The sequence below is a fragment of the Miscanthus floridulus genome, chromosome 13 (assembly GCF_019320115.1).
Source record: "Miscanthus floridulus cultivar M001 chromosome 13, ASM1932011v1, whole genome shotgun sequence".
NCBI classification, from domain to species: domain Eukaryota; kingdom Viridiplantae; phylum Streptophyta; class Magnoliopsida; order Poales; family Poaceae; genus Miscanthus; species Miscanthus floridulus.
Window position 1 is genome coordinate 30,883,291 of NC_089592.1, and position 27,611 is coordinate 30,910,901.

The following is a 27,611-nucleotide window of genomic DNA, read 5'->3' on the forward strand; positions in this document are numbered from 1 at the left end:
CCCAATCTCTTGTAGCTTGTCCCATCTGTTCCTTATTTTTACCTTAGCATAATTTTGTTTTTATTCTTTCTTTTTCACACCTGCCCGTTCATCCCGTAGGCTATAACCATAAGAGCTTGGGCGTGGCCCGTGAGGCTTAGCTGCTCATAACCATTGGTAGAGGCGGGGTGCGACCGATTGGAATATTTAAAGCAAAGTTATGTAAGGTAATTAAAGGAACGGACTACCCTTTCATTTGGGAAAAAATGTATTTATCATATGATAGTAAAAAAGAGAGGTGGTATCGCACCCCCGTGGAGCACCCAAGTGACCCGGGCTGAAAGTGTTCGGGCCAGGGTGCTTTATAGGAGCAAACATTAAGTGAAAAGACGGTAAGACCAAATTTTTAAGGGAAGAAACGACATAACTGTTCAATGTTCCAAGTGTTGGTGAGAACATCACCGTTGGCATCCTTCAGTTGGTAGGCGCCCGGTCGGATCACCTTGGTCGCCATATAGGGACCTTCAGTCGTCCGGATCCTTGCCCGCCATGCCCCCATTCTTGGCTGCTGCCTCCTTGCCCTTTCCTTCCTTCGGCCCGCTGGCCTATCGCAAAAAGCGCTTGAGGAGCTCACAGTCCTTGTAGAGGTGTTTGTTGGGGTAGGCATGGTTGGTGCATGGGCTCTCCATGAGCTCGTCGAAGTGGTCAGGTAGGCCCTACTAGGGCTGCTTGCCCGTGAGATCAGCCGTGGTGACCAATGCAAAGTTGGCTGGTCGGTGCCAATCCTTCTTGTTCTTTTTGCCCCTCTACGTGGAGGGGCCCTCGTCCTGATCCTCACGCTTGGCCTTGCCTTTGTCCCAGCCTCCATTGAAGACCGCTTCGACCACCTCCTCACTAGAGATGTGGTTCATGGTGACATCGAGGAGGTCATAGGTGGTCCAGGGCTTTAGGTAGCCGAGCTTATGGATTAGGGACTCGTAGGTTGTCCCAAAGAGGAATGCGCTGATGATGTCTACGCCGATGACATCAGGAAGGGAGTTGCACCGCTTCAAGAACCTATGGATGTAATCCCATAGGGACTCGTTGGGCTCTTGGTGGTAGCTCTTGTAGTCCCAGGAGTTCCCAGGGTGGACATACGTCCCCTGGAAGTTCCTAACAAAGACCCTCTTGAGGTCTGCCCAGTCACGGATGCTATCGTGCGGGAGGAATTCGAGCCATGCTCGAACATGTTCCCCTACGTAAATGTGGAGGTACTGAATGATGAAATGGTCATCATCCACTCCTCCAGCTCGGTAGGCGAGCTAGAAATCTTCGAGTCATATACCGGGGTTCATCTCCCCGGTGTACTTGATGATGTTGGTGGGCGGTCGGAAGCGCTGCGGGAACAACGCTCTCTGGATGCATCGACTAAAGGCCCATGGTCGCGGGTCATCCAGGCTAGGACTCTGGTCGTCTGGCCGGTGACCACACCTAAGGTGCGTTTCATCGCTCCCCGTGATGGTCTGGCCGGGGTCTGTGTCACCTGCCCTCATGGTTGCCAGATGGACATCATCATCATGTCGGGGCCGACGCCAGTTGCTAATGACGCTGCAAGCATCTTGGTTCGGCCCGAGCTGGTCGCGCATAGGTGGTCGGTATGGAGCAGGCGCTAGGTCAGGCCATGGCGCAGCTATAGCCTCCTATGCCAGGCTCGGTGGCTGTAGCGGTGAGCGGATGGAGCAATTCGTCTGGTGTGTCCCCACTCCCCTGGTGGGGAGAGAGGCCATGAGTCGCTGTCGTGATGCGGAGCTCTCTGCCTATTGAATGGCGGTGGTTTCCACCAGTGCCTATTGGTTCTGGTGGATCACCTGTTCCTAGGGGTCATTTGGCTTGGGAAGGCCGCGCAGAAGCATTGTCGCGGCGGCGATGTTCTGGCCAGCCTGAGTGAACTATGGGGATCATTCCCCCCATCCATGATGTTGCACTGGACCTGGCGGGCGTGACCCCAAGCGTCGCTCACTGGATTATGTGCACGGGGCACAGCATGGTGCACCGAGCGCGTTGGCGTAGGTGGCGGCTGGTTCTGCCACCATTGTCGTAGCTCCTCGCCATGCTCTTGTGTAAGCGCGAGGGCCTCCGCACGAGGGTTCGAAGGGGTGTGAGTCTGAAAGGACTCCGCTACCATCGGCGGCTATCCTAGAGTGTCCGCCATTGTGCACTCCCGGGATGGATGGTGGCTAGGTGCCACGTCGCTGATGCTAGAGCCATCGCTCTCAACCTCGTCATCCAGGAGTTCGTGGAAAGTGGTGGGAGCATAGCTCACCATTACCACGAATTCGGATATGAGAGGCCACATCGCCAGCATCGTTCAGAGCCCCCGAGCATACACATCCGTGGGGACGTGAGGCCATTGGGGAACTGGTCGTACGGTGGTTGCAGTGTGGACAACGCGGTCTCTCTAGATAATCAGTGGAAGATAGTAAATAGCGAGTAAATAACAACATGTACATTACTCACAACGGGGTTTGAGCAGAGCGTTTGCTCGGAATGAAGCACAAGTGCCTCGTCGTTGAAGTCGTCGGGTGTCCCAGAGCTAATGGAGGGCACCCATCCAATAGGCGCCGGGATGGGTGCCTCCTCGCGGAGGTGTAGTACGCTATAACACCTCGGGTGTTTAAATACTAAAACTGCCATATCATCATATGCATTGCAAGGCAATTGGTCCTATTAAAAACTTTGAGATGCATACATTAAAACAAGTTTATATTCATGTGGTATGTGTCGAATTGTATTGTTTGACTCAAGTTCAAAGTTTGTTTGGATTTTGAATTTTTTGAGAAAACCCCGCTTTTTGTTTGTACTAAAATTTTGTCATGTAATGAACATGTACTTGTCATGTAATGAACATGTACTAAAATTTTGAGCTCAATTAGAATAAGTTGATTTATTTCATAATTTTGAATTAAATAATTAATTCATAAAAGCAAATAGTAACCTTTAATGATTTAGGTTTTGTTTGCAATTTTGGATTGAGTGATGACCTTGGGTCATTTGTTGATAATGATCCTTGACAATTGATGTATGTGTTATGAAAAAGATTTAGTTTGTTTGACTTGCAACTGTACCGCGAAGGAAAGTTGTATTCAAATTGTTAAATTTTGCATCCATCATCGAGCATCATGTTTTGTATTCCGCATCATGTTAAACATGGCATTGTTATTACGTGTAGTGAACGAAGGTGAAAACATGGTAGTTAATCAAGTTGTTGAGGAGGTTAATCCGTCTGTTGAGGTCGGATCGAATACTTGTGAAACGTCGCAGGAACCAGACTTTTCCATCAACGAAGGCAAGCCCCGGATGCATACAACCCTACCTTGTGTTTTACAAATTAATTTCGCTTTTGCTTTCCGTTACTGCATTAAGTGATTAGGAGTTAAGTAAGAGCCTAATTGGTGCATTACCAACCTTGTTATTCCATAATTACCATATTACTAGTTTTAAATTCGTATATGCCTAGTTTTGCTTAGCTATGCGTAGAACGATGAAGTCAGGTGACTAACTATCACATGCAAGTTTTAAATGGAACCTTGGTTACTTATGTTATCATGTGATATGGGGATGTGGAGTAATAAATCTAGATCGGGCGGACTCGGTGTGTGTGAGCCATAAGACATGGAGGTCTTGTGAGCGGGTTCTTTCCGCCTGTGTCGATTAAGGCATGTCCGTTGTTGAATTGCATGAGGCGAGAATTTGTAGTACTAACCACATACTCCGGTAAGCCTGAACTTGGCGATTCTATTACGAGAATGGCTACTCGCGCACTAGGAGTGGAGAGATGGCAGGAGTAGCGTGTACCCATGTGGCCATGGGCTGGAATGGTGGAGTACTATATTCTCAGGTGGCATGGACCTATTCTTGTTTTAGAGGATCCGAGGGTAGGTTGGTATATGTAGGTCGGGGACCTACATATGTCGTGTGGTCTGGAATCTCCAGCTGGGTTTTAATCGGTTCGAATCGTCGTTGCTCCTCGGTTATGGAGACTCAACTCACTGTTCATCATCGTAGTATTAATAACTAGATCTTGATTAAGCTCTGTGAAGGTGTTGGATATGAAGTTTCATGATCTCAGCACAGATCATGTCAGCTTTGTATATAATTCTTATGAAGTTTTCTATATAAAGAATTTTGTTAAAAGAGCTTTTATGCAAAAGAACTTTGATCATTGTTAAAGCTATACCTTGAATCCCTGAGCCTGCATTCCTAAGTTATCAGTTAATATTTTGGTTAAGTCTTGTTGAGTACTTTTGTACTCAGGGTTCGTTGACCCTTGTTGCAGGTGAGCCTCATGAGCAGATCTGTTTTGGATCGTACTGCATGATTATCGTTTGTTCTGACGATGAGAAGTAAATGTGTGATCCTTGGGTAGGATGTTTATTTTGTGTGTTATATATATGTTAATTATGCCACTCCACTACTACTATGGTTTGTAATAATTATCGAACTTAGTTTGTAAGGTTTGAACAACTAGTTTGTAAACTATGTTACTGTAAGACTTCCGCTGATTTCACTCTAGTGTTGATATTTGAATAAATGTTGTAATACTACAATTACTCTATAATGTGATCCTGCTAAGAAATCATAGATGATTCAGGGTTCCCCGAGGACACCCGACAGACTTCTTAAGTTACCAGGAACATATGCATAGTTGTCAAAGGTCGTTGGACAGTGACAAATGCATGTGGGTCCTATAATTTAGGAGGTTCTACCACAGAATGGTATCAGAGCGATCGTTATAAGGTTTTTGTTGTATTGTTTTACAAAAACTTCAAAATGATTTGGGATGACTAAATCTAACTTGATAATTTGGTCCAAATTGCTTCTGACTCATCTTATTTCTTTCTCACCATTCCGTATTTGATTAAAAGGTTTTGTGTGGTGGAGTAGTAATCTTACTATGCCCTATATAAAAAATAAATATTGTTTATGTGCATTATAAACTTTGATGTTTTTGTTCGTAAGAACAATTCATGCATCATGAATAATTCACTCGTTACTTCCTTCACCTCTTAGTCTAGAGTTGAGTAGTGAGTCTGGTTTGAGTAATGTAATCCAACATAGCTGCTCTTTAGACTTTGATCAAATGGTCTTACTTGGATTAAATTGGCTTCCTACAGTATGGCTCATGCCAATATGATGCCCCGTAAGTCCACTGGACCCAAAGGAGTTCCTCGTCACCAACTTGCCCCTAGAAATGATGGTGCTAGCAGTAGTAGTTCTAGGCCTGATCCCTAGGCAGAGATACAAAGGATTTCTGCAGAGTTAGCATAAGCTACTAGAGATAGGGCTTTGGATGCTATATAGGTAGGAGAATTGCAGGGTCAATTGAGTCATCTCACCACCGCGCATAGGAACTGCGAACATATGTTGGTTCATACGGTGGAGGGAAGGAATGAAGCTTGGCAGAGAGAAAATATAGCCAGAGCTAGAACTCATGAGCTAGAATTCTATGTAGAAGATTTAGAAGAACATAATACCTATCTACATGAGGAAGTTCATAGGCTTAGCAATCTACTAAATCCAAATCACGAGCCTCAAGCTAATGCCATGGACCCCGGTGTCATCCTTGCCGATGATAACAAATCGGAAGAGGAAGAAGAAGACGATCCTAAAGAATTAGTAATGATCAATGAAAGTGATAATGAAGACGGTAATAATTCCGGAATGGATACTGAGCCTGAAGTTTGAAGTAATCATGGAAAAGAGTAGAGTTGTATAATAGTTAGTTATAGTTAAGCTATGTATCTTTGTTTTGGTACTTACAGGTTCTGGTGTTTATATTAGTAAACCCTATGTAATGTGTCTGGAGTAAGCTTTTGTGCAATTCAATAAAGGCTTGTGAATAAAGTTTGGTTTGTTATGAGCAGCTGCGTCGTACATGGGGTTTGTATGTTCCTAGAACTTCACAAGATGAGGATGGTATTCCAGATCTGCCACCAGTTTCAACAAATCTAGCTGATGCTATAACTGCACTTGTCAATGTGACGGCTGAAAATTCATGTTTGCTTCATGAGATCGCTCTAAGTAATCAGAATCAGATGCAAGGAAACCGTGGTCGTCACCATAACAGACAGGAAGCTACATATGTTGACTTTACAGACACAAGACCACCAGTGTTCACCAAGGCAGATGAACCATTGGAGGTTGATGACTGGCTTCGAACCATGGAGTAGAAATTTGACCTTATTCCATGCACGGAGTATCAGAAACCTGCGTTTGCCGCCCAGCAACTTAGAGGAGCAGCAAGTGCTTGGTGGGCAAACTTAGTGGCTATGCAACCAGCTGGCATTCCAATAACTTGGGCTGAGTTCCGTGCTGCCTTCAAAGCCCATTATATCCCTGAAGGAGTGATGGCTATGAAGTTAGATGAATTCCTTGCTTTAAAGCAAGGAGATCAAACCGTGATGCAGTATGTGGGAAGATTTAATCATCTGTCCCAATATGTATTAGAACATGTCAATACTGATGTCAAGAAGAAGAGGTGGTTTATGAGAGGCCTGAATACCAAGTTGCAGACTATGATGACCACTTGCACCATTGTTACTTATCATGAGGCAATAAATATTGCAATTGCTTCAGAGTCAAAGTATCGGCATCATAAGGAGCTCAAAAAGAAAAAGAGTGTGCCGTCTGGATCTTTTTCGGGGAAATCAGAAGAGGCAGAGGGTGATTTATCATCCAGTACATCATAATCGTCCTCCTTATCGTACGCCGCAGTTCCAAGCTAGGCAACAGTCAAATGTCCGTCCTACTATAACCTATCCGAATTCATAGTCAACCAATGCTTCTGGTGGCAATGCTCCAACATCACAGGGTCACAACTATTCATGTTACAATTGTGGAAGGACTGGTCATTTCTCTAGGGAATGTCCATATCCTAGGCAGGCAAATCAAAATTATCAGAAGACCCCTGCCAATCAACAACAGGGTCAGGCACCAAACAAGAACCACAATCAGAATGCTCAGAAGGACAAAGATGAGAGGAAGACCAGACGGGTGTTCTATATTCAAGCTGGAGAAATTCCAGAAGGGGAGCCAGTGATGATGGGTATGTTTCCTGTTGCTAATCACCCTACAGTTATACTTTTTGATTCTGGCGCATCGCATTCATTCATCAATAGAACATTTGTCGTGAAGCATGAAGTTTCAATTGGGGCAACAAAGGAAAGTTTCTTTATACAGTCGCCCGAGGGACGTCTGTGTACTAAGGAAATGGTATACCAGGTACCCGTAAACCTGGGTGGGCATATTTTTCCCACTACCATGATTATCCTTAAGGATCAGGATATAGATGTAATCTTGGGAATGAATTGGATGTATCAGCATAAGGCTGTTATAGATGTTTTGAATAGGACTTTAAGAGTAAGTTTGCCTGATAGTAATTCTCAACTTCTTATCCAACTTCCAACCCTAAGAAGATCAACAACAACAACAACAACAACAACAAAGTGTTTAAGTCCCAAACAAGTTGGGGTAGGCTAGAGTTGAAACCCAACAGAAGCAATCAAGGTTCAGGCACGTGAATAGCTGTCTTCCAAGCACTCCTATCTAAGGCTAAGTCTTTGGGTATATTCCATCCTTTCAAGTCTCCTTTTATTGCCTCTACCCAAGTCAACTTTGGTCTTCCTCTGTCTCTCGTCACGTTAGTATCCTGACTGAGGGGTACCCAAGTCAACCCTAAGAAGATCAGTGGGTAAGATTTGTGCAACTGCTGTCAAAGAGATTAGAGATATTCCGGTAGTGTGTGAATTTCCAGATGTGTTTCCTGAAGATTTACCCGGTCTACCACCTGATAGGGATGTACAATTTAATATAGAGTTACAACCTGGAATAGCCCCAATTTCTCGGAGAGCTTATAGGATGCCACCAAGGAATTGGCTGAGTTGAAGACTCAGTTATAAGAATTGATTGAGAAAGGGTTTATCCAACCTAGTTCATCACCTTGGGGATGCCCGGCAATTTTTGTGAAAAAGAAAGATGAGACTCTGAGGTTATGTGTCGACTATCGTCCATTGAATGAAGTGACCATCAAGAATAAATATCCATTACCTCGGATAGATTTGCTTTTTGATCAATTGGCCAGAGCCAAAGTTTTCTCCAAGATAGATTTGAGATCAGGATATCACCAAATCAAGATAAAGCCTGAAGATATTCCTAAAACGGTATTTACCACAAGATATGGATTATATGAATACTTGGTAATGTCTTTTGGTTTGACAAATGCTCCCGCTCATTTCATGTATCTGATGAACTCAGTATTCATGCCTGAGCTAGACAAGTTTGTAGTGGTGTTTATTGATGACATTCTAGTATATTCCAAGAATAAGAAAGAACATGTGGAACATCTCAGAATTGTTCTGACTCATTTGAGAGAACATCAACTATATGCCAAGTTTAGCAAGTGTAATTTTTGGCTTAAGGAAGTGCAATTTCTTGGACATGTCTTGTCAGCCGAAGGAGTTGCAGTTGATCCTAGCAAAGTGAAGGATGTGCTTGATTGGAAACCGCCAGCCATAGTTCATCAAGTTCAAAGTTTTCTGGGATTGGTGGGGTATTACCGTCGGTTTATTCTAGATTTCTCAAAAATATCAAAGTCCATAACTGAATTGTTGAAGAACCAAGTTAAGTTTGTTTGGTCATCAGATTGTGAGGAGGCTTTTTAGACTTTGAAGAGACTGTTGACTACTGCACCAGTGTTAGCCCAACCTGATATCGAGAAGCCGTTTGATGTTTATTGTGATGCTTCAGGTATTGGTATTGGATGTGTGTTGATGCAAGAAGGCCGAGTCATTGCCTATGCATCCAGGCAACTTAAGTAGCATGAAGAACACTATCTGACTCATGATCTGGAGTTAGCAGCTGTGGTTCATGCTCTAAAGATTTGGCGGCATTATCTACTTGGTAATACGTGTCATATGTATACAGACCACAAGAGCTTAAAGTATATCTTTACTCAGTCAGAGTTGAACATGCGACAAAGAAGATGGTTAGAACTGATTAAGGATTATGATTTGGAAGTACATTATCACCCTGGTAAAGCAAATGTGGTTGCAGATGCCCTTAGTCGCAAAAGCTATTGCAATTGTCTGACAGTGAGAATAATGGGTTTGAATTTATGTCAAGAAATGGAGAAGTTGAATGTAGAAGTAATTCAACAAGGAAGTTTGACCAACATAATTGTTGAAGCCACTATTCGAGATCAAGTTATTGCTGCTCAGAAGGAAAACAAGGGTATAGCCCATATTAAGGAAAGAGTCAAGAATGGAAAAGCGGAATGCTTTAGCATTGATGATGAAGGTGTGCTATGGTTCAAGGATCGCCTGGTGGTACCAAAAGTTCCTGAGTTGCGGCAGTCAATTCTAGATGAGGCACATGCTACTACGTTATCTATCCATCCGAGAAGCAACAAGATGTACCATGACTTGAAGCAAAGATTCTGGTGGACTAAAATGAAAATAGAGATTGCCAGATATATAGCAAAGTATGATACTTGTCAAAAGGTAAAAGCTATACATTTGAGGTCTGTTGGTGAATTACAACCATTACCTATTCCATCTTGGAAGTGGGAGGACATAAGCATGGACTTTATTGTTGGTCTACCCAGGACATCAAAGGGATTTGACTCAGTATGGGTTATTGTAGATTGACTCACTAAGTCAGCACATTTTCTTCTAGTCAAGACAATATATCCTATGATCCAATATGCCAAGATATATTTAGCAAGAATCATGAGTCTCCATGGAGTACCCAAGACTATTGTGTCAGATAGGGGTACATAGTTTGTCTCTAACTTTTGGAAACAATTGCATTCTTCGTTGGGTACCAAACTTCTATATAGTATAGCTTATCATCCGTAGACTGATGGGCAGACTGAAAGAGTTAATCAAGTACTTGAAGATATGTTAAGGTGTTGTGTCCTTAACTATTCCAATAAGTGGGATGAATGCTTACCTTTGGCCGAGTTCTCATACAACAATAGTTATTAGGAAAGCATTAGAATGGCTCCATTTGAAGCACTCTATGGTCGTAGATGTAGAACATCATTGAGTTGGTCTGAGCTGGGAGAGAGAAGATTCTTTGGAGTTGACCTTGTTTAAGAAACAGAAGATAAGGTTAGACAAATACAGAGTAATCTGAAGATAGCTCAGTCCCGCCTAAAGAGTTATGCAGATAGACGACGGAGACCATTGGTATTCAACAAAGGAGATTTTGTATATCTGAAAGTATCACCAATGAAGGGAGTTAACCGTTTTGGTGTTAAAGGAAAGTTAGCACCCCGATACATTGGACCGTATCAAATTTTGGAGAGGTATGGAAAAGTGGCATATCGCTTGAAATTACCTAAACATCTCATAGCTGTGCATGATGTGTTCCATGTTTCTCAATTGAAGAAGTGTCTTCGAGTGCCTGAATAGAATGTTGAAGTTGAAGGAGTGGAACTAGAATCGGATTTAACTTATTTCGAATATCCTATCCGAGTGTTAGATCAGAAAGATCATGTTACTCGAAGATGGACGATCAAGTTCTATAAAATACAATGGAACCAATATTCAGAAGAGGAAGCTACTTGGGAATCAGAAGATTACTTGTTAGAAAAGTTTCCAGAGTTTCTGGCATCAATATAGAATAGAGTAATGTTAGTTGAGCTCGGTTGCTACAAATTGTGTTTTGTAAAGGAACCTCAGCTGTTTTATGGACAGATTTTGTATGTGTTCTTGCGACATATTTCCTTTTCCATTACTTACCCTATGGCTTTGAATCTCGGGGCGAGATTTCATTTAGGGGGAAGGATTGTAACACCTCGGGTGTTTAAATACTAAAACTGCCATATCATCATATGCATTGCAAGGCAATTGGTCATATTAAAAACTTTGAGATGCATACACTAAAACAAGTTTATATTCATGTGGTATGTGTCGAATTGTATTGTTTGACTCAAGTTCAAAGTTTGTTCGGATTTTGAATTTTTCGAGAAAACCCCGCTTTTCAGCATTTAAATCCTACCCTGAAAATCCATTTCAAAATCTAAGCATATTTTGGGGTTGAGCCCAAAAGCAAAAGTGTAGAGCTTGGCAAGTTATACAAAGTTTATTTTTGGAGTTTTTCAAGTTGTTTAGAAAAATTTCGAGTAAATCAAAAAGGCGTAATTCGTTAAATTTCCCTATTGAAATTCAAAAGTTCATTTCAAAATCTAGACCGAATTAGGAGATGGTTATAAAAGAAAAGTTGTAGAACTTTTGATTTTGAACAACTTTTGTTTTTGGAGATTTTTGAGTTGTTATGAAAATTTGGGAGTAATTTGTGAAATTTGGCGAATGGCAATTCTGTAATTTCGATGAACAGTGTTCACCGCTTGCGCTACACCGCCGACGAGCTTCGGTTAGCTTCCAGTCGTGCGCGTGGCCGTCTAGGCATCGCGTTGGCATGGTGAAGGCTTCCGCATGGCTTCTTTGCGCTTCCTTGGTCGCGTTATAAGCCAGCCACCGTCGCCGTTCTTTGTTTTCTCTTCTCCTCTGTTTTCCAGTCACCGTCGCCGCAGCTCCGTCGAGCTCTCGACGTCGACCTAGCGTCGTTGCCGTCTCGGCAAAGCATGTTCTAGCTCCGCCGTATCCTTACGCGCCCAGCCAACCCACCAATTTAGTTTGATTTCATCGGGAAACTGCTGTGCACGCTCTTCTTCCTCGCGGCCGGCAGCGTCCCCGTCGCGAGCGCTTCGCCATGGCCAGAGCTCCATGGTACGCCTTTGCCCCTACTGAGTCTTGCTTCAGCTTCGCCACGATGCTGTGGTACTCCATGACCCATTGGTTTCTCATTTTGACCACCACAGCTCTCGAAACATCGCCACCGACGACGATCAGCTCCGCCGTGCTTGCTCGGGACGTCGACCCACCTCTCTGTTGCTCCTCCAGCCTTGTGCTCTACTCAGTCGTGTTTGGGGTGAGCTGCTGATGCTTCCTAAGCCATCCGTTTAAGCTTCATAGGTCTCACATCGCCGGTGTAGTGCAGCAGCGCCATTGTGGCCGCCATGGTCGGCGTAGTGCTCGGTTCGGTCCGTAATTGGTCGCGTTAGTGCCATAGATCGATGCGCTATGACGTGGTGATCATGTTAGTACCCTCGCCGTCACCGTTGGACTCACCGTCGATGAGAAATCACCGGTCAGTGCCGTCGTTGCCGTGGTCAGCGCGCGAGGTTAGGGATGACAGGTGGGGTCGGGTTGTCAGTGACTCCGCGTTCAAATGGATTTTTCTATTTTCATATTTGAATGAATAGTGTCTATTTTTGTTATTTTTGTGTTGATTTATTTAGAGATCCAAAAATTATGAAAATTTTTGTGTGACTTCTCTATGATGTATAGTATTTAAGAAAAATACGAAATAATGTTTTTAAGTATTTTTTGAATGTGATAAAATTGCTCAATTTATTAATAAATGAATTTCCATGATTTTTCTAGGCTTATTTAATTGTCCAAAAATTTTGAAATTTGTTTTGCCACTTACTTGTCATGTAATGAACATGTACTAAAATTTTGAGCTCAATTAGAATAATTTGATTTATTTCATAATTTTGAATTAAATAATTAATTCATAAAAGCAAATAGTAACCTTTAATGATTTAGGTTTTGTTTGCAATTTTGGATTGAGTGATGACCTTGGGTCATTTGTTGATAATGATCCTTGACAATTGATGTATGTGTTACGAAAAAGATTTAGTTTGTTTGACTTGCAACTGTACCACGAAGGAAAGTTGTATTCAAATTGTTAAATTTTGCATCCATCATCGAGCATCATGTTTCGTATTCTGCATCATGTTAAACATGGCATTGTTATTACGTGTAGTGAATGAAGGTGAAAACGTGGTAGTTAATCAAGTTGTTGAGGAGGTTAATCCGTCTGTTGAGGTCGGATCGAATACTTGTGAAACATCGCAGGAACCAGACTTTTCCGTCAATGAAGGCAAGCTCCGGATGCATACAACCCTACCTTGTGTTTTACAAATTAATTTCACTTTTGCTTTCTGTTACTGCATTAAGTGATTTGGAGTTAAGTAAGAGCCTAATTGGTGCATTACCAACCTTGTTATTCCATAATTACCATATTACCAGTTTTAAATTCGTATATGCCTAGTTTTGCTTAGCTATGCGTAGAACGATGAAGTCAGGTGACTAACTGTCACATGCAAGTTTTCAATGGAACCTTGGTTACTTATGTTATCATGTGATATGGGGATGTGGAGTAATAAATCTAGATCGGGCGGACTCGGTGTGTGTGAGCCACAAGACATGGAGGTCTTGTGAGCGGGTTCTTTCCGCCTATGTCGATTAAGGCACGTCCGTTGTTGAATTGCATGAGGCGAGAATTTGTAGTACTAACCACATACTCCCGTAAGCCTGAACTTGGTGATTCTATTACGAGAATGGCTACTCGCGCACTAGGAGTGGAGAGATGGCGGGAGTAGCGTGTACCCACGTGGCCATGGGCTGGAATGGTGGAGTACTATATTCTCGGGTGGCACGGACCCGTTCTTGTTTTAGAGGATCCAAGGGTAGGTTGGTATATGTAGGTTGGGGACCTGCATATGTCGTGTGGTCTGGAATCCCTAGCTGGGTTTTAATTGGTTTGAATCGTCGTTGCTCCTCGGTTATGGAGACTCAACTCACTGTTCATCATCGTAGTATTAATAACTGGAACTTGATTAAGCTCTGTGAAGGTGTTGGATATGAAGTTTCATGATCTCAGCGCAGATCGTGTCAGCTTTGTATATAATTCTTATGAAGTTTTCTATATAAAGAATTTTGTTAAAAGAGCTTTTATGCAAAAGAACTTTGATCATTGTTAAAGCTATACCTTGAATCCCTGAGCCTGCATTCCTAAGTTATCAGTTAATATTTCGGTTAAGTCTTGTTGAGTACTTTTGTACTCAGGGTTCGTTGACCCTTGTTGCAGGTGAGCCTCATGATCAGATCTATTTTGGATCGTGCTGCATGACTATCGTTCGTTCTGACGATGAGAAGTAAATGTGTGATCCTTGGGCAGGATGTTTATTTTGTGTGTTATATATATGTTAATTATGCCACTCCACTACTACTATGGTTTGTAATAATTATCGAACTTAGTTTGTAAGGTTTGAACAACTAGTTTGTAAACTATGTTACCGTAAGACTTCTGCTGATTTCACTCTAGTGTTGATATTTGAATAAATGTTGTAATACTGCAATGACTCTGTAATGTGATCCTGCTCGGAAATCATGGATGATTTGGGGTTCCCCGAGGACACCCGACAGACTTCTTAAGTTACCAGGAACATATGCATAGTTGTCAAAGGTCGTTGGATAGTGACAAGTGCATGTGGAGGATTTGATAAGCTTTCCAATGGTATAAGCTACAACTTCATTGGATTAACAGAATGAGAGGTACAGCTATTTACTCTGCCATTGTTTTTCTACTCGCAAGGAATTTTAGATTTCTTGTTCTTGCCCATACACAAGAGTATCACTGGGATGTCAGAATGTCTTGATACTAATTAGCTCATTTGGAAGAAGGTGCAAGCTACCCTTTTTGTGTCCCCTAGTTGATCTTTTGTTAAGGGGGTAGCCAAGTTGAAGAAGTTGCAAGAGAAAGTTTCATGCATTCTAGTTATTCATTTGAAAGCATCGATTATCTCTGTGATGGTTGCTACCAGGAGAAGTGCTTCACATGATGACCGAAGGAATCCTACCAATTCTAATCCACCACCACCTAATCCCCTATCTATAGAGCAGGCTTTGATGACGCAGACTCAACTATTATAGACTATTGCTCAAAGTGTGTTGAACAACCCGCATCAAGCACCACCTATTGACAAGCGTGGTGAATTTATGAAGGGACACCCACCGACATTCTCTCATACAAGTGAACCACTAGAAGCTGATGACTGGCTTAGAGCTGTGGAGAGATAACTTGACATAGCTCAGTGTGATGACCATGAGAAGGTGATTTTTTGCGTTCGGCCAACTCCAGAGCGCAGCACAAGACTAGTGGGAGTCTTACCGGTATGGACACCCCAACAATGCTAGACAGATCACCTTGAAGGAGTTTAGCGAGAACTTCAGGACCTACCATATTCCGTTAGGTGTGGTAGAACTTAAGCAAGATGAGTTTCTCAACTTGAAGCAAGGCTCCATGTCAATGTGTGAGTATCGTGATAGGTTCACTCAATTGTTATGCTATACTCTAGGAGAGATGGAAGAGAAGAAGAGAAAGCGTGACCTTCAACACCAGTTAAGAAACACTCATCTTTGTTTTGCTATGCAATTAGAATATCAGTCACACCCTATGAATCTGCTTGGGAGTATAGATCAGGATCAGTATTAGCACCCCAATGATAAAGTGTAGCATTTTAGTTCTTAAGAGCTATGTCTGTCACCTCCTTCTATCACCTTGATGAAGACAAATACTTCTACTAGTGAGGAAGATTATGATTGTGGTGAAATTGAACACTATAAGAACAATTGTCTTGAGAAGCTTGCTGAGAGTAATCAAAGCCAAAATCAATAGCAGCAGAAGCTAGAACAAAATGTCCATTAGGAGCAGGTGCAAGAAAATAAGTTAAAGCAAAACTACATTCAAGGCAGGTTGAACAATGTGGATCTGATTACCACTCATGGAGCTAAGGAGGTTGATGTAGACTAGACCCGATCTTCCAAAAGGTATGATAGCGTCGATTGGTGGAGACTCAATGTTCACGATCTAGGCTTCAAACCAAGATTGATTCAGACCCCCGCAACCGTTACACCACTGCTCCGTTGGTTATCAACCACGCGAACACGATTGACCTCGCCGAGAAGGCTTTCCTGCAAGCGAATCGAGAACACAAGCAAGAACGGGATGAACGCAATCTAAAATTGCAAATAAATATGAGGCTTATGAAATCAAGAAGAAGTTCAAGTCTTTATTCAAAAGGACTAATCGCCACAGGCGAACAAGATCAAGAACTGGGGCCCTGGTTCACAGCAAGCGGCCTTGGCGGCGATAGTTGCAGCAAAACGACGTCTGTTTCATGAGGAAATCAAGAACTAAACAAAACCCAAACCCTAAGGAGAGCGATGGCTGCTATTTATAGAGTCTTGGGTGTTACCCCCCTGGACGCTCCCCCTAATGGGCCCAAACATGATACACGGTCCAACGGACCAAAAGACGGTGTCGCAGCACCCTGACAGATTCTGAACACTGACTTGTTTTGATTATTCCCATTGATTCGGAAGGTCTTTTGACATTAAACAAATTGGGTTGGCTTCCTTATCCAATTAGCTTTCCATCCATATGTGGATCATCAAAAACAGAGTCCGGATGTGTCCTGGGTGACCAATTTAAGGCAGACTGGTCCTGAAACCCGAGACAGACTCAAACTTAAGTTGCTTTGGGCCACCACCTTGGGGACTCGAACCGAATTAGCCTCGGACCTCCTTCATGACTTGGACACCCTCACTAATCTCCTTGGTCTCCATATGGTTCTCCAAGCATGGTCATATGTATAGAGGTTATGTCCTCATCATCCTCCCTTTCTTGACGAAAAGCCATCCTCGGCGTCGATTTTGCTTGAAGTCGATCCTGCACAACATGAGGACAAACGAGGTTTCCAAAATAATAGGAATGGACAATGTTGTGATAAAGAATATGACCATATGTCCAGGTTTGTAGCATGTCTTGCCCTACAGACATGTAGTCTGCTCGATTGAAATACACACAATCTTTGTCAATACTATCCTGCAAACGATTAGTACTAACAAGAAATATATGCTCCCTTTCTCTAGATTCCACTTGTGTTCGAAAAGCAAAACTAGAGGAATATGGCATAACAATAGTGTTGATTTTACTGTCCTCTAGTTGATCATTAATTTGTACAACAAAAGGAGAATTCGGATTTGTATAAATGTAAACTTGTTGTATCAAATATTACCCTTGGTTGTTATATTTACCAAAAACATGATATGTATATCTAGAGAACCATGGCAAATCAGCATATGCATAAAGTTTCTCCTCTAAAGAACTAAGATTACATGAAACATCAAATTCAATGTAACCCAAAGTATTTAAAGAAGACAACAATTTTAGTTCATCAACTTCACTAGCATTATGAATAACAAGTCTATTTTCAGCACAAGTGCTCGATTTCAGCACACATATATCATGATCATTCTTCAATGATTGCATAGGTATAACATAAATATCATCATGAAAGTCATCTTCATCATAAGAAACATCAAGCAAATCATCTTGTGACAAAGGTAAATCAAGCGAAGGCTCCACTAAAATTTGCTCTATCATAGCATGATTGGTGAAAAAATTCAGCACATGAAGAGAACTCTCACCTTCTGTGAGTTTAGCATCATGGGCATTACCTTTGCTCTCATGTTCAACAGGGGTAATAGTTGATAGTTCTGAATTTTCACATGAGGCTGTGAGCTTCTCATTTTCTGTCACGTCATCCTCGCTCTTTTCTACATTGTCCTACAAAAGGTTAGGCATAGCAGGAGGAATAACAACAGACTCTTCCTCTAAATGGTGCACCTCATCATATGAAGTCAAAACAGGAGGTGGATTAACAAAGGTTTCTCGCATAAGAAGTTTCATATCATTCCAAGTTTGAGGCTTATCAGAAGGATCTAACGACTCCCACCAAGATAAAGCAGAATGTCGCAAAACACTAACTGCATTTTTTACCTTCCTCCTTGGACACATAAAGCGAGTAGCAAATATGTTATCGATGGCAATTTCCCACTCCATGTACTCATTAGCACCTATACCATCATAAGTCGGTGGATATGAACAACCTGTTATTGTTAGAATCAAACAAGAAAACACACAAGTATGTATTTTCCTATGAACTACTATAGGATGTGGACAAGGAAAAATAAGGCACTCAACTCTCAAGCGTCTTACCACGGTCTTACAAGTGTTCTTACCAAAGCAACAGGCGGTGCAATCAGTCGGTGACTGTGATACCGTTGTAGCTTGAGTGTAATAGTTGCAAGGCGAACCTGTACTTGGTTAGAAGAAAGTGGAGCTTGGACAGGCACAATATAGTAGCAAGGAATAACAAATTCACAACTAATTAGCAAAGCTAAATAAGTATCCCAAGTACTTGTCTTAGTTGCTGGCCTACTCACGTTCTAAGTACCAGATGTATCAAGTGATGTGGACAGCAAGAATATGATTAGGAACAAGGTAGAAATCAGCACACGCAAATACAGCTCAAATGGCGCTCTCTATGTGCTCCTCTAGATATTGTTCCACTTTTGTCCCTCTCTTTTTTCTCTATTTTTGGGCTGTCGTTGTTTGTTTTGGGATTCTTCGACTTTTTCTTTTTCTTTTTTTGATATTTTTTCTTTACTTAGGAGCACAAAAGAAGTAACCACAGAAAATTTGAGCTTAAACAAGTAAAAGACATGGCCTGTGGAATTTCCAGAGGACATGCTCGAAATCGACAAAGACCTTGTGACCACGAAACGAGGATCTTGTGACCACTTTTTGACCAATCTAAAATTTTCGAACCCCAACAACGCGGGGGATGGACGGATCCAAAATTTTTTTTGATCGATTTGCATATATGGAACATCGAAAACGGAGTTCGTATGCGAAAACTAGACCAGTTTTAAGAAAGGACTCCGAATTAGAGGACAAAACGGGAACAATGTGCGCAAAATTGGTCACGACAGCAAGGATTTGATGAAAACAGTGAAGACAAGTGTAACAAATAAGATGGCATGGACTAGGGTTTGATGAATACAAAGGAATCACAGCAATACTTGAAGGTGTTCATGGATTATGATGAAAAACAAAGGGAAAAACACAAACTGGACTTAAAAACGATCTAAAACCAGCAACAAGAACTTGACCTAGGGCACAAACTCAACAACACAAATCAGAGATGAACTTGCACAACACAATGAGGCTATAGGACAGGGAATATGTGATGATGTATTTTTTTTGGCTTTTTGTGGACTGTAGGTAATGCAAAAACAGTAATAATCTAAAGGGGGAAACAAAGATATACCTAATGGGCAACAAGGGCTCTGATACCACTTGATGTAGACTAGGCCCGATCTTTCGAAAGGTATGATAGCGTCGATTGGTGGAGAGTCGACGTTCACGATCTAGGCTTCGAACCAAGATTGATTCGGACCCCCGCAACCGTTACACCACTGCTCCGTTAGTTACCAACCACGCGAACGCGATTGACCTCGTCGAGAAGGCTTTCCTGCAAGCGAATCGAGAACACAAGCAAGAACGGGATGAACGCAATCTGAAATTGTAAATAAATATGAGGCTTATGAAATCAAGAAGGAGTTCAAGTCTTTATTCGAAAGGACTAATCGCCACAGGCGAACAAGATCAAGAACTGGGGCCCTGGTTCACAGCAAGCGGCCTTGGCGGCGACAGTTGCAGCAAAACGATGTCTGTTTTATAAGAAAATCAAGAACTAAACAAAACCCAAACCCTAAGGAGAGTAATGGCTGCTATTTATAGAGTCTTGGGCGTTACCCCCCCCTAGACACACCCCCTAATGGGCCCAAACACGATACACGGTCCAATGGACCAAAAGACGGTGTCGCAGCACCCTGACAGATTCTGGATGCTGACTTGTTTCGACGATTCCTATTGATTCCGAAGGTCTTTTGATGTGAAATTAATTGAGTTGGCTTCCTTATCCAATTAGCTTTCCATGCATATGTGGATCATCGAAAACGGAGTCTGGATGTGTCCTGGGTGACCAATTTAAGGCAGACTGGTCCTGGAACCCGAGATAGACTCGAACTTAAGTTGCTTTGGGCCTCCACCTTGGGGACTCGAACCGAATCAGCCTCGGACCTCCTTCTTGACTTGGACACCCTTGCTGATCTCCTTGGTCTCCATATGGTTCTCCAAGCATGGTCATATGTATGGAGGTCATGTCCTCATCAGAGGTCGTTTGTGGTTTGATTGCATTAAGCTCAGCCACTGCCATGGTTTTGTTTGACCCGAGTGCTTCACATTCGTTCATATCTAGGGAATATGTAGAAGATCATAAGATAACTATGCTTTTGATGAGGAAACCCCTAATAGTTAACTCTCGAGGAGGAGAAATAAAGGCAAACCGCATATGCCCAAAAGTTAGTCTTGACATAAAGGGGGTAAACTTTGAGGCAAACCTCTTATAGTTTTGGAGTTAATGGACATTGATGTTATCCTTGGAAAGGGATGGTTATCTGCTTGTAAAGGAGTGATTAAGTATGCCGAACGTTCGGTGCTTCTAACAACACCGTCAGGAGAAAGAATTGAGTATGAGGGTATTCAACCTGCACCTGAGGAATATGAGAATGACCTACTAGAAAGTGTGTCCTATGAGGATAGTAAAGTGGATTGTGAGTCTTTAGATGTCAATGTAGAGGAACAAACACCTTTGGAAGAGATCAATAAGATAGATGATCACGCCTATGCAAGCTATCCAACTAAGAAGGGTTCGAATGCTCAAGGTGCCATATGAAGTTCAAGTCATACTCTCTGGCTCTCACTTGGAAGAATCGGGTAATCTGATAAGAAAGGTGGTACCCAAAGGATGTATATCACTTAAGGGCTTCATCATCTAGAGTAAGTATCCTTTGCTCGGTTGATAAGTTATTGGATCATCTATGAGGAATGGACACATTTGTTAATATGGCTCTACAATTCAAGCTATCCTCAGCTAGGAGTCCAATCTTCAACATACCTAGGACAAGTAGGCGTTGATGACATAGGAATGAGATATCTGATAACTACAGATGGTTCTATGGAGTCTCAGGAAATCCCAATGATATACTAAGCATGACAAAAAGTTTTGGATTGAAGAAAGTTAATGATGTGATTGGAACCTACCCAAGGATGTAAGAGAGAAACTTAGGGCTTCAATAATGAGATTTGGTCAGAGGTTCAAGGGAGGCTTATCCAAGATCGTTAAGGTATTGATAATATTATTGGAGAAGGTTTTAAGTTTGGATCAAGATACCTTAGCTAAGTATTTGATGGAGAAAAAAAGAGGTTGGAGTAAAACCTATGTATTAGCTTTGTTAGATCAGGACAAGAACTTTATATCCAGTATGATGCACCCTGTCAAAGGTGTGGGATATGTTCATATGCAGGAAGAAAAAGTAGAGGTTTATGCAAGAAAACATGAGATGGAACATCTGACATATGATCTAGAGTTATCCATTGTGGAGCATGAAGTACTATCTTCTTGGACATAAAAGTGACATCTAGGTGGGTCATAAGAATCTAAAGGACATCTTCACTAAGATGGCTTTGAGCTAGTGATTTTATCGTTGGAATGAAATTGATTATGCCTTGCAAAAGTGCTATCACTTGGAGAAGCAAAGTCATGGACGATGCCTTAGCAAAGGAGAGTTATGCTAAGAAAGTTCGGGTGACACCAAGGACTAAGAATTGTATTTAAGGATTGAGCAACTTAACCGGAATCATTAATGTTTTGAAGATTGGGGGAAGAATCTCCTTCTAGCCAACAAAGTGAAAAGGCTCCATTGGAAGGTGAACATATGAAGAAAGAGGTCTAATAGGTATGGACTAAAAAGGAAAGGTGGCTAGTGATTGGAGTCACCTGAGTATTGTTTGGAGTATCTATCAGAATCTTGGAATCAATTTGGCAAGATACTTGGAGTAAGGTTAATAGGTATGCAAAGTAAAGTGGGATTCTTATCAAGAGCATGGAACTGCACAATGGAACTACACAAGGAAGTAAAGGAGAATCCAAAGATGGAGTATCCCTATCTCCTAGTCAACGTCTTTTAAATCTCGAGGACGAGATTCATCTTAAGGGGGGTAAAATTGTAACACCCTAAAATTTGCTCCTTTTTAAATAGATGTAAATGGAGTTAATTTTGAATTTTTGTGCTCATGAAAACATAGGAAAATAAAAAATTTCATTAAATTAAAATTCATCATAAGGCTTAGCAACATTGTTGCGCATACATGCTGCTGCATATTTATTTGTGATGATTAGGTTTGATCAAAATTTCGAAAGGATTTGAATTTGAATTAAATTTGGAGTTGAAAATATGTTTAAAAAATAAAAAAAAATAAATTCTTTTCCTCCTCTCTCTCTGTTCTCAGCCCAACAAGCCAGCAAGCCTAGCTCCACCCCTTTCGGCCTGCCCCGCTCCCTCGCATTGGCCTAGCTCCGCCCTCAGCAAGCAGCCCAACAGCAAAGCCATGTGCCCACACATCCCTGCTTCCTCTCCCCTCCATTCCGCTGATGAACTAGCCCTGCTCTCTCCCTCACCGCCATCCTAGGCCCACGTGTCAGCCACACCGCCGTATCCTACCTCCAGACCAAGCCGGACTCTCCGCTGCCGCATCGGTGTTCACCGCCGCCACGCCTCCTCCCTTTGCCGTGCTTCCCAAGATGCTCCCAACCATAAATACCGTGTGCCCGCACCGTGTCGCCTCCCTATCCCGCCCTAGCATCAGCCGCTGCCCCTAATTGAGCTCGCAGCCACCGCGAACCCTAGCGCCTCTGTCCGCCGTCGCCCCACCAAGCACCACGTCGCCTCCGTTCGCTCCGCGCCTCGGTAAGCTGCCTAGTCGAGTTTGGCATCTTCCTCTCTTTCTCCCTGTGCTTCCGGTTTGCTCTCCCATGGCCTCTAGGGCTATTTTTGCAATCTCCGGCGAAGTGTTCGCTGCCGACATTGGCGTCCTGCCGTGCCGGCTCCTTGTTCTGGCCGGTCGCCCCTTCTCTCTCCTTTCCCGTCTTCTAATCTCAGCCATCCAATCTCAATCCAACGGTTGAGATTAACCCGTACCCTTCGCCGGGTTTATTTGCAAAAGAGCCCCTGTACTTTTCCATATTCGAACCCGCAGTCCACTCCAGATTCAAAATTTTATTTATTTTAATTCGAAATAGAAGATCCATTTATTTACAATTTTGCCATTAGTTTTATTTAGGCCATAAAATCTCTGTTTTAACTCCGTTTTGCTCCGTTCAAGTTGCGTTAGATTCGTAATTGAGTAATCTACATGTTCAAGCTAATGTTATACATGTTTTCAACTTTTGAAATTCGAGGTTAGATTTAATCTATTATTTTACTAAAGGAAATCTTGTTTAATTCATAATTTTTTCATTATAGCTCCGATTAGAGTGCTTTTCATGTCTGTGTTCGTAGCGAGATGTAGATTCGTTTTACAAACTTTTCATCTTGATTTTATGTTTGGCGTACTGTTCTAATTTAGATCTATTGTTTGCTTCGTGTATGATTGCATAGATGCTTGTGTGGTGCTTTATGATCATGTCCAATCGGTGAGCTTTGCGTTGGTGATATAAAAGAAGTTGGTGATCCAGAAGTTCTTTTGAGGTTACAATTCAATAGAAGAAGGATATGAGTTTAAGGCAAGTATAGTATGTGATCTTCCTTGTTGTCCTATACACCTTTAATCATTTAACTCATGCTGCATGTGTCTACCTTGATTACCACTAAGGATTTCCTAGTACTTTGTACCTTGTACCTTGATTCCTATGGGTTTATGCATTGGATAGTGTGATGCTAGTGCTCAAACTAAAGCCATGATCTTGTAACTTGACTAATGGTATATGCAATAAACACTAAAAGATGCTTTTTAGCAACATGGAACAAGGGGCTAGAGCATTGGCTATTTTTATCACTACACTACAACACCAAGATTAGCGATGGATGGTCTGACGCTAAAAGCGGCTACAGCGACAGACAATCTGACACTAAAAAGTTATAGCGACAGACTTTTACAGATGCTGTAAGTCCTATCGCTAAAAATCTTTAGCGTTAGACAGTACTTTTAGCGACAGACAGTCTGCTGCCCTGAATATTTATAGCGATAGATAGTCCATTGCTAGTTTTTAGCGACAGATGCTCTGTTATCAAGCATATACCGACAGATCATGCAATAGTCCATGTATTTATAGCAACAGATTGTTCAACAGGACACTATAAATACACCCAAAAAAATAAATACAATTAGAAAACATTTAGCACATATCAAACCCACTTTTAAGCTTAATGTCCATCTAATAATGGTACAGAAACACATACATCACATGGAGGTCAATACATGTAACATACAATCTGTCTTGCACACCATATGTTTGTGTACTGAAGTCAAGCACCAAAAGATTACATGAATGCACATCACAGCAAGCAATACTAGTATTTTGTGTTTAACATACTAAGGTTTGTGCACACAATCATTTCTAGGAACTCAAAAACCAAAAGCAATGGCTTGCCAACAATAGAGCACATCCACCAGGTTATGTGGAGAACTATTTTCCAGAAACTCAAGCCAAAGATTAGTGCCCATCACTTCCTGAAAAATATAACCACCATGTAATTAGGCAAGTGGAGAAAAAAAATGAAAGCTACTGTACAATATGAGTTTGTAATAAGCAAGTGTAGACAACAATTTTCTAGAAACTCAAGCCAAATTATAGGTTTTTTTCTCCTACTGCAGTTAAATAGTCATCTACTACAACCAATGAGGAATAAACAACAAACCCCAAGCATGTCAGGATGGAACAAGATGAAATCATCACTTCTGTAGTATTACAACAGTGAGTTAAATGTTATTTGCTGGTTCCTAGCTTTCTGCTAGTGATATTTATCTACTTAGATTAGTTTGGGATCACTCTGTGAAAATGAATGACCTTGGTTACTTTTTTCACTGTCAGACATTGGCATCTTAAGTGCAAGAATGCATCGAACACAGTTTTAATTATCCTAGAAGGTAGTCAGGTCTCAGGTGCTATGTGTTTAGAATCAAATTTGGATTCAGAAGCTGACCGTTGGATTAACTGATCGGGCTGTAACAGGCCTAGGGTGCAAGCTTCTCTTTCGTTGCAATACAACTTATCAGCTCAAGTACTAAAATATTATGTACAGTAGTAATGAATTATTCATGCAAAATAGATCTTGCATAACATGGGCTTAATTAAACTAGTAATGAATTAGAAGTGAATCAATCTATGCTCAAACTTCAGCCTATCTTTCTTGACTTGAATGGCATAAAATTATCAAGAACAAGGGCCCACCAGTATTTTTTCTTAAAAAGAAACAGAGCAGCATTATATAAGATAACCATGTTTGTTCAGTGTTTTCAAATGAAATGGCTAATCTGCAGTATCGGAATCAAGAGCCCAGTCATCTAAGCTGCCATCCTTCAAGCTAGACTACTTGCATGTATTTGCAATAAAATCATTCATCTTAGCACACAACAAAGTTTACCAATTTACGTGGTGGATGTACAGGAAGATTTCTTTCTTTCAGTGTTTCATACAAGCGTCGTCACTCTTCCTCCAGTAAACACAACAGCCTTTTGTTCTCCTCATCAAGAATCCTGTTGTCCTCACTCAGTGTAATGACCTTCAACAAGAACCGACAATGAAACAATTGATTGTTTAGCAAGACACTGAGATAAACTCAATGCTTGACTGATATTTACAAGAACCGACAATGAAACAATTTATTGTTTAGCAAGACTGATATTTACAATGTGTCATCAGTAATGCTCAGCATATGATACTTTGGAAATCAGCATAATTACGACATGATAAGCATATTCTCAGTGGCCCAGTGAAAAGTAGCCCAAAAGTTTCACAGCTGGGCTCCTGTTAAACACAAAATGGTTGTAACTAGCTGTAGCAAGAAGCAAGTATAATAGCACATATTTGTTCAAGTAAACTTTTGGGCGTGTTTTTTCCCACACCACAAACAGGGATGAGCATCTATAGATTAATCCCAAAAGTCAGGGTGCAGGAAATATATTACAAGTGTATCATGGTTACATGTCTGACATTAGATATTAGGACTTAAGTCAGCTAAATGATGTGCAAGTAATGCAAGGCAGATCTGATATACATTTAAATTCAGCTCTTAAACCTTCCAGGAAATATTGTCCACGCTGAATCTAATATCAATAGATAACAAAATTAGAGCCTGAACCTACACATCAAGAAACAGTAACAAAGTTGTCTGCATATCAACAACAGGATGTGGGTAGAAAGTTTGGTTGCATAGCATCACCAAGAAGTTTGTGGATATAAAAACTAGAGTTTTCTGGTGAAGTTTTCGAGCTAAACTGGAACAACAGGAAGTATATTCACTCCGTTCGCAAATTATTGGAAAGGGACATATTGATCGGAAAGAAAGCTACCTTTTATGTCAAACCAGACTTCCTACACTTTATGATCATGAACTGTATGGGTTGATAACTATGCTCAGTATCATAAATGAAATAAAAAAGACTGGCCAACAGTATATAGGAACATTCTCCATCTGGAAGTTATATTACTGTCACATTAAACTATAAAACTTGTTGGGTGAAGTAGCAAAGTTATATTACTGTCACATTAACCTACTAGTTGCTCCTTTATTAGTAGAATTGTGTCTGTCCTTTAAAAAAAATCTTTACGGAATTGTTGAAGTAACAAAGTGTTTTTAGGTGACGCTCAGCATTTCTAGATGAACAATTTCTTTTCCAATATCAACCTAGCTGAGGAAACTACAAGCACATAGTAGTTTGTTCTAAAGCAAACCATCTAATGTTTTAATGAAATGCATCCTCTGTAGTCCGTACGCAGATCCTTGCTAAACTGAGCATTCAACATGAAGAACTAAAAGCAAATCAGAATCCGAAAAGCATGCAAACATTATTCTAAAGAAGAGTCTCTTTGATCCACATACATACGACTGATAATAACCATTCACATAAGGATGCAGGCTTACAGCAAGAACGGTTAAGAAAGCATTTCAGCAGATGTGGAGCAAGCAATAACAAACGTAGATGCCTCACCTGCAGCACCCGGCACTGCCTTCGCCGTTCCGGCAATTCGTCGAGCACCTCGTCGACATGGCGTGGTCGAGCAGCAGCCTGAACACGTCCGCGCTCCCGCCCCTGGCCGCCGCGTAGAACATGTTCGTGATGCCTTACTTGCCCTCGCTGAACACGAGTAGCGGGTCCCTCTCCAGCACCAAAATGGCTTTGTTCTTCAGTCTGGACCACACACACATACTGTAAAAAAAAATCAAAGAATCAGTAAAATGAAGAAACACCAACGTGAAGCTCAAAAGCATCTCACGTGGCTAGGAGCATCTCAAAAGCATCTCACTATTTATTGTAGTGTTCATTAGATTCTTGTGAGAATCAAAATGCTGAAACAAAAGCTAGCTAGAACTGATTCGCTAGTATACTGTTAATTCAGTTTTTTTTGGGCTTCTAACCATCTGAAACCATGGCATCCTTAGTTTAGGTGGTACGAGAAAATCAGAGAGCGGTATAGACATTGGCGGACCCAGCTGAAAAGTTCAGCTAGGGCTGGTTGCTACATACAAATACCAAACTTAACCGGTCTAATCATGTATGTATATCAATTCTAGTGAGCTACACCTACTGCGGTTATAAAATTAAAATATAATCAAAGTTTCTTCTCTTCTTTTTTAGCACAAAATATCAAACAAAGTTCCACACTCTAATACTATATGTGTATCGTGCATTGTGTGATCCTGTAGGTAGCAGCGTAGGTCAGGAAGATTACATCGGCGTAGATCTACATTATCAGATTACAGGCT

General features: G+C 41.6%; 1 long non-coding RNA gene across 1 annotated transcript; it reads right to left on the bottom strand.

The window, feature by feature from the left end:
* Window positions 1-24,244: 24,244 nt before the first annotated feature.
* On the bottom strand, window positions 24,245-26,878 carry LOC136502028 (uncharacterized). Its single transcript, XR_010770403.1, has 3 exons — window positions 26,836-26,878; window positions 25,269-25,406; window positions 24,245-24,354 (listed from the first exon to the last, which is right to left on the bottom strand). It is a non-coding gene; the product is annotated as an uncharacterized lncRNA (long non-coding RNA).
* Between the last annotated feature and the right edge of the window lie 733 nt (window positions 26,879-27,611).